We start from the raw sequence: 8,908 nt of genomic DNA, 5'->3' as shown, positions 1-8,908 counted from the left end.
CAGATGCTGGCTTTAATTAATAAGAGAGTCTAATTATGTCTAAATTCCTCAAACAAGAGGTTTTGCCTCTGGATGCACTGTGTGATGGTCACCAGGTGATCTTTTCTCTCCTCAGTTGGTATAGGACCTTTTCTCCAGAGTCAGTGCTGAGTCATGATAAATAATTGCAAACCCTAAAAGTAAGACTTGTTTAGGGTACTTCTGGAAAGTTAAAACAACGATAATTCTCTGCAGATTTTTTTTGAAGAAGGTCCATATCATTTCTACCCTTCAATAATTGCCAAACTGCTGGTATCCACAGCAATTGTGAATGTTAGGCTGCTATTTCTCAAAACTATTGTGGAGCTGAGAAAGTGGTAATTAAAATAGGGCTAATTAAAATGCCACAAATGTCTTTATTCTTAACAAAGATTTAGCCATTTTGGTTCTTTCTTTCTTTCTACGTGCTAAAGTAATTTAAATTTGTTTAAAGCTGATTTTCCATGCTGCTTAACATTTGTGCAACAAAAAATAAAGACAAATACATATTTCTCATTATAGAGGCTTAGTTAGAAAAAAGGAGTATCTAAAAACGAAGAGTTACAAAGATAAACATTTTGTCACTGTATACCAAATATTTTTTTTGAAATTAGATAGTATATTAATTTATAACTCATATAAGTTTAAAATATTTCAGTACTTAAAATTCACCTCCATGAAAAATTTTACTTTTTTGGTGAAAGTTCTGTTTTATAATTTAGCTTTAATAGAAAACAATAATAAATAACAATAAACAATACCATTTTTAATATACTAAATATTTTACCCAGAGACAAGATATCTTCATGATTTTCAACTTAGTTTTTATCAACTGAGATAATTTCTTTGCATATTTTCTATAAAACTGTATCTACGATGATTTTTTTTTTTTTTTTTTGGGACGGAGTTTCGCTCGTTACCCAGGCTGGAGTGCAATGGCGCGATCTCGGTTCACCGCAACCTCCGCCTCCTGAGTTCAGGCAATTCTCCTGCCTCAGCCTCCTGAGTAGCTGGGATTACAGGCACGCGCCACCATGCCCAGCTAATTTTTTGTACTTTTAGTAGAGACGGGGTTTCACCGTGTTGACCAGGATGGTCTCGATCTCTCGACCTCGTGATCCACCCCCCCTCGGCCTCCCAAAGTGCTGGGATTACAGGCTTGAGCCACCGTGCCCGGCCCTACGATGATTTTTAAACAAAGTTAAACATGAGATATGCATGCATATAATTCCAAATTGCTACAAATTTACTATTACATATTAGCTTATTCCAAATAATTACTATTATTGCATACTATTAGTGTAATTTTTTTAAGAAAGAGTAAAATTAAAAAATTAAGAGTATTGTCCTAACCAAATCTGACTGAAATGAGCAAAAATATTTAAAATAAATAATTTACTATCTTATAACCCTCGAATACACTATAATTGAAATAACAGTAACAAGATGATAGTATTTTTTTGCACTAGATGCTAATTGTAATCAAAAAAATAAAGTGTTCATTTAAAAATATTATTTTCTGCCAAAAATTTTCAGGCAAATTTTCTCTTATTATTAATCAAAATGCTTTTTTCATACTATTTCACTTTTTATCAGCAAATTAAATTCCTATATGTTACATTTTTGCATTTTCTCCAGTATTGTCCTTATACAGAATATAATCTATAACATTAAAAAAGCACTTCTAACAGATAGCCTCAGTTCATCCTTTATGTTATTACTAAAATTATAAATAAGCCTTTATAAATCTAATCTTATATCTACAAAAAGAGCTCATGTCTGTCAAATTGTCATTCATAAGTATAAAGAAGGTGTCGTAGTCAGGGTTCTCCAGAGACACAGTACTAATATTGTGTGTTTATGTGTGAGAGAGAGACAGGCAGAGAGGGAGACAGAGAGAGAGAGAGAGAGTAAAGAGAGACAGAGACAGAGATAAAAGAAGTGAGCGAAGACAGAAGGACAGAGAGAGGTTGATTTTAAGGAATTGGTTCATTGGTTGTGCTGGATTAGAAGTCCAAATTCTGCAGAGTAGGGTGGCAGACTGGAAATTCAGGAAACAGTTTGTATTGCAACTGAAGTCTGAAGGCAGTCTACTTGCAGAACTTTTCTTTGGAGTTAAATTCTTTTCTTCAAATCCTTAACATATATAGATAAAATTTAACTATATTATGGAGAGTAATTTGCTTTACTCAAAGTTTACTAATTTAAATGGTAATCCTTAAAAAATACATTGACACAAAATTCACGCATGCTTGACCAATATTTGGGTACTGTGGCCTACCCATGTTGAAACATAAACTTAACCAGTGCACAAGGACAAAGTATTACTATTTTGAAACCATAAGTATTTGTATTTCTATTATTTTACAAATACTTGCTACTAAATTCAGTGTTCTACCTCTCTTTTACTTTCCTTCTCAATTGAATTCACTTCAAATCAGAAAAAAAGTGATCTCTACAAGAAAACATTTCCAGATCTCAAATTGTTACTTTAAAAATCATACATACTGATGTATATTATTGTTAGGATTTTTAAATGTATTCTTGTTATAAATTTATTAAGAACATTTGTTACTATGCATCTAACAAGTGTCAGTCACTGAAAAAGCAAATGTGAATAAGACAAAATTTCCTTGAGTAACTGAAAATCAAGTGAAGGATAGAGGAAAATGCAAATACCAAAATATAGTATGCTTTTGCAGTATGATATTATTTGAAAAGCACAGATAAGCAGTATATAAATAAGTTTTTGGGCCTTATGAAAAATCAATTCCATAAGATGAGATTAAAGAGGTAAAGATATCTGAAGTCTAAGACCCCACACAGTCTTACAGAATCAGTTTCCAGAAGGAAATGTAGATGAATTGTGACAAGTACAGGAAAGTGGCCTATTAAAATCAGGGCCTAGAAATTAGCTTTAAATCTGGCACATAGTGAAGAATTTTATTGAAGAGATGAAAGTGACTGGTGTCATAATGTACTTTATAGAAAAATGGATGAAAGATGAAGTGAATGCCATTCATGAAGAAAAAAGAAAGCTTATTTGAACAGACTGAATGAGAAGGGTAGGGCAATACTATGAAGCATATCTTGGTCTAGAGGAGTTTTGCATTGAAAAGTGGGTTTGTGGATCTTTGATAATTCATGGCATTTGTCAAAAAGATGAAAGAAATTATGGGAGCTTAAGAAGAAAAAAAGTTAAAATTTTTGCTTTCATATATTTTCACAATTTGTTACATTATATAATTTTTATAGCTTTGCAGAGCTCTGTGATCTTACTAATATATAATTCTCATTGATTGTTCTGTGAAAAAAAGATCTCATGTACCATTGTCCTAGTCTAATTTAGCTAATTTAAAATTAAGCGGGTGTAGTTCATTTTAATAAAATTAATTTTACATATTTTTTCATTAACAATATAAAAATAGACAACTTTATAATTTTGATTCCATTATTGTGCTATGTTATATTTCTACTTGAACCAATGTATCTGGCATTAAGGAAGGTTCACTGAAAGCAAAAAACTAAAAAAATTGTATGTATATGCATATGTATATGACAGGGATATGTATTAACCATTTACGTAGACTTTATTCAAAAATAATTACTAAATACCTACCTAATTCCCTTTCTAGTAATACTAAAGACAAACATAATTAAATTATATAATGAAATTCTAGTTGTAATTTTAAAAAATCTATTATTGTGAGAATTGGCACAAGTGATCAAATTTAAGAGAAAGCTGGACTTTATTGATTTTATTATATTAGCAATTGTCTTGCACCTGATTCTCACTCTATTATATTTTTAAGTATTGGGGTAAAGTTAATATACATCAAAATGAGCCTGTCTTAAGTATACAATTTAGTTAGTTTTGATATTTGTGTACACCCATGTAAACAATATGCTGGTCAGGATGGATCTAACATTTCTATTACCTCCGAAAACTTCATTCTGATCCTTCCTGTAAATCTTTACCTCAGTAAGAAAATACTCTTCTGATTTATATTACCTTAAATTAGTTTTTTCTATATTTATCTTTATATGAATGAATGTACATAACTAAAATGACTATTGTTTCTGGCTTCTTTATCTCAATATAATATTTTTGAGATTTATCTACATTGTGAATGTTAGTAATTATTTGTATTGTTGAGTAGCATGCAATTGAAAAAACTAAATTTTTCTGTTATGCAGTTGATGGAAAGTTGGGTTGTTTGGGATTTTGCCTGTTTTAAGTGAAACTGATGTAATATTCTCATATAGCTAGTTTTGTTTGAAAATAATTGTTTCTATCTCTTGGGTAAGCACTTAAGAACGGAACTGAGAAACCTGGGTATATATTTACTTTTATAAGAAACTATAAAATAGTTTTCCAAAGTTGTTGTATACACTCATAAGCCTTCCAGAAAAGTATGGCAGTTCCAGTAATTCCATATCCTCATCAACGTTTGGTTTGTCAATGATTTTTTTATTACCATTTATTTATTTTAATGTGACAACTAATTTATCATATAACTAATGCTCTTGAGCAACATTTAATTTCCTAATGACACTGATTTGCATAAAGTTTTAATTCTAATGAAGTCTTTTTTTTTTTCCTTTTATGGTTAGCCCTATTTTGGTCTTACCTATAAAACATTTGATTAATGAATGTTGTTAATGTATTTTATTATGTTTCCATACTATTGGGGTTGCTTTTTTAGTTTGATATGAATATTTAAGTTTCTGTTTTCCAACTTTATGGTTATTTCTGCATCATTTGTTAAAAGACTTTCCTGTTTCTAATTAATTAATTAATTTATTTGTAGAAAATTAATTCATGATGTTTGTGTGGTTCTGTTTCTGCGCCCTCTACTCTGTTTCACTGATCATTAATTTTGTTCTTTCACCAGTTTCACATTTTCTGAATTATTTTACCTTTATAATAAGCTTCAAAATCAGGTGCTAATATTAACAGTATACTTTCTTCCAACTTTTTTCTCCTCTTTCTCCTCCTCTTTCTCCCTACATAGATAAATATTTTGTTGATGTTTATGTCTATCTACGCATTTTCTTTAATTTGGCTATGCTATTACTTTGTATTTGATTAATCTTACAATAAATTAAATCAATCAACCTCAAATTTATATTCCCCAAATCATTATTTTTTAAATGGTGTTCGATTTATAGATTAAGAAAGAATTGACATCTTCCCAAAGACTGGTATTGAATCTTACAATCTATCCACATAAGGAAACATTTACTTAGGACTTCATAATTTCTTTGAACATTTTTTGTAGTTTCTTTTTAATGATCTTACATATGTATTTTTCATATGTGTCTAATATTTTTTAAAACCAGTTTTAAGCTATGTATTCTATTAGAACAATCAAAAGTAAATATTTTGAGTACTAAAAAGATAATTTTGTCTCTAGGAGAGAAAAAACAATGAATATTACAGAAATTCTGTTAAAGAGGAGGAGTCCTCGTAGCAAAATCAGATACAAGTATGATTACCTTGATATTTTAAAAGTTATTTTTAACCTGTGATTTAAAAAAATTTCTAGAGCAAAATTTATGCATTATATTATACTATCGTTCACCCTTGCCTATAGAGGTTACATTCCAAGACCCCCAGTGGATTCCTGAAACCACAGACAATACTGAAACCTAAATACACCACATTTTCCTATACATACACACCCATAATAAAGTTTAATTTATAAATTAGGCAAAGTAATAGACTAACAACAATAACTAATTATAAAATAAAACAATAATAATATTTTGTAATAAAATTTATCTGAATGTGGTCTCTTTCTCTAAAAATATCTCATTGTATTGCACTCACTACTCTTATAAAGATATGAGATAATATATTGCCTACATGATAAATGATATGAGTAGTATAGGCATTATAACATCAATTTGAAAATACAGAAATAAACAGTTCTCAAGTTTTAAATTGTGCATTGTTGTGAGTAGCATGACAAAATCACATCATCCTGCTTTATCCTGCCCAGATTTTTCTTACTCACGTAGTAGCTATATTGGTTGTAAGATCAACTATCTCACTATCACAGTGTTTAGTGTCCAAGTAACCATTATTTTACCAAATCATGTCCTCAAAGTGCAACAGCAATTGTTTTGTATTTTCAGGCTGTACTTGACTGGTACCGAAGAGAGCAAAAGTATATGAAATAAAGGAGGACTACAGTATTAATTAATTCCACATAATATCAAAGTTATGCATTGTAGAAAAGCAAGAATTAGGTATTATGCTATGAAGGATAAAACCAATAATCTTAGATAATAAGATCTAGCTCTTGATATAAATTATGTGTGTGGGGGGGTGTAAACTACTGTTAACTGTTTATCACAGACAAGACAAAACTGGAAAAGATGAGTTGAATTTGATATTGGAAATTCACCTGTGTGTACAGCAAGAAAAGTCATTCATGTGCAAAAAGAGATTGAATAAAAGAGCAATCCACATTCTGCTTTATTAGAGTGAAAATGTGATCATCAATACAGCTAGTGCTCTACTTATGACCAGGATTGGTTCCGACAGACCGGTCGTAACACGATTTGGTCGTAAGTTGAGTAGGCTATATGTACAGTACTGTGAAATGCTGTTATAAAAATCTTTAAGTCATCATATTTTATCATAATTTTCTTTCATTAGTTATATATCATAATTTTCTTTGTTCATTTTATGCCATTTGTATCATCTCTACACCATTTTTTTTCTTATTTTTACATTTGTCAGGTTTAAGTAAAACACTGTATTACCAGTACAACTGGTTTAATATTTGCAAAACATACAAAATTACAAAATACAGGTGCATACAAAAATACAAAATACAGGTGTAAAAAATACCATAGGAAACATTTTCCCAATTGCAAAACATATCAAAATATATAAACATGTACGAAACATTTTATTGGCTGCTGATGCTTGGCTGCAGATCGTTGATATCGTCACCTGAGGCAGCAGTTGGGGTTACCGGAGTTGGTTTTTTCATAAACATGGTGAGCTTCGTCTAAATTGTATGTTTCTTTTTTTCTTCATAAATTTCACGATATGGACGAAACACATCGTGCGCCATCCGTTCAATCCTAGCTAACTGTTCGATGTTTGGGTCCATTGCTTCGAAATGTGTAAGAAATTTATTCAGTAAAGATAAACTGTCTGATAATCCCTTAGTGGTGAACTTTCTTTCTGGCTCCTCCTCTTCTTTCTCTGCTTCTCTTCTTTCTTCTTCGGCCACTCTTTCTTCTTCCAGTTCGATTAGCTCTTCATTTGTAAGTTCTCCAGATTCTTTGTCTAGCAACTCTTCGACATCTTCCATTTCACACTCCAAAGAAAGGTCTTTAGCGAGTTTTACTATTTTTTTCCCAAATCGTTTCAAGTTCATGTTCACTGTCAAATCCGTCAAAATCATTAACATAGTGCTTAACACAATTTTTCCAGATGCCATTCATACACTTTGTCGTCACAGCCTCCCAGGCGGTAGCGATATTCTTGATACACATCAAAATGTTGTAGTGTTTCCAAAAATCTACAGCGGAGCAGTCATGGCTAGCAATTGTGGTCGTAAAGTCTAATGGTTGCAAGTTGCATAGGTCGTAAGTCGATCAATACCTGTAACATGCGGTCTGGCCTTAGTGTTGACAAAGATAGTAAAATCTTAACTTTGGTCAAATCTTTGTCTTTATATAAACTATTTTTTGAAGTGCTGTGTGATAGTTTTAAGAAAACATATTCATTTTAATATAGTTTTTCTACACTGAAGTTAGGTAGTTGTTAAAATGGAAACTACTCTCTTGAGATTTAGTTGTTCCTTTCGTTGATGTTTCTACTTACCATTACACATGATTAGATTTTATGATATTGATAATGGCAATGAAAAATAAATTTAAAATTTCAATCAGATTATCAAACTAAAATAGTTCAGTTATGTGTATTATATATTTTAAACAGACAGAATGTTTTATCAGAGGTAGAAGTGCCAGGATTTTAACTAATAACAATAATATTTCAGTATTTCTTAGAAAAACAAAACTAGTACAGATCACCTAATCATTGAGAACTGAACACTGTCCCAACAACTGATGTTTTAATATGGCTTAGAAAGGAAATAAATATCAGTAGGTAAATATAATAACTACATTCTTGAAGTAGAAGAAATATTTTTGGAGTTTTATTTAACCAAAAATAGACAATGAATTGACATCATCAATAAATACTTAATCTTCAAGATTTGAAAGTAACAAAAGTATTCTCTAGAGTACTAAATATATGCTTTAGTGAGTAATAGTGGAGATTAAAAACATTAGTTTGATTCAGTGTGCCAAAAATTACTGTTATAACCATAGACCAGAATGTTTACTAGTACTAGTTCTAAATAAGACACCTTAAGCATATGAAAGTACTGGTATTTTGAATGCACAGATATATTTCATAAAATGCATCAAATAGAAGGCTGAAAAATAATTGAACATAAAATATTTTTAAAACCCAAAATATTAGTATAACTTAGATTAAGCTTAATGTTATTTCAAGTTGGACTTACATTTATGACTTACAAATTTATACTCAAAGTGCATCTGACTAGATTATTTCTAAGAAACATTCCCTTGTTATTCTTGCAACTAACTCTAAAATGTTTATTTGTTTATTTTTTGCTTTTCATGTCTCTGCTTATTTAAGTATTTTTCATGGACTTTTTATTTAATTATTACAATTTTCTATAAAAATGTGTTCACTAAAATATGATGCTTAACTCACTATATATGACCATATTAATTTTATTTGGTTATCTCATTTATATGTAAATCCTTTGACTTCACAGTTAGAAAAAGCAAGCTTTTCTTTTTGTTGTAAAGTTACTCTACATACCTTTTT

Source organism: Sapajus apella, unplaced genomic scaffold, assembly GCF_009761245.1.
Source record: "Sapajus apella isolate SASKATOON/1434 unplaced genomic scaffold, GSC_monkey_1.0 scaffold41, whole genome shotgun sequence".
NCBI classification, from domain to species: Eukaryota; Metazoa; Chordata; class Mammalia; order Primates; family Cebidae; genus Sapajus; species Sapajus apella.
This window is presented reverse-complemented; position numbering follows the sequence as displayed.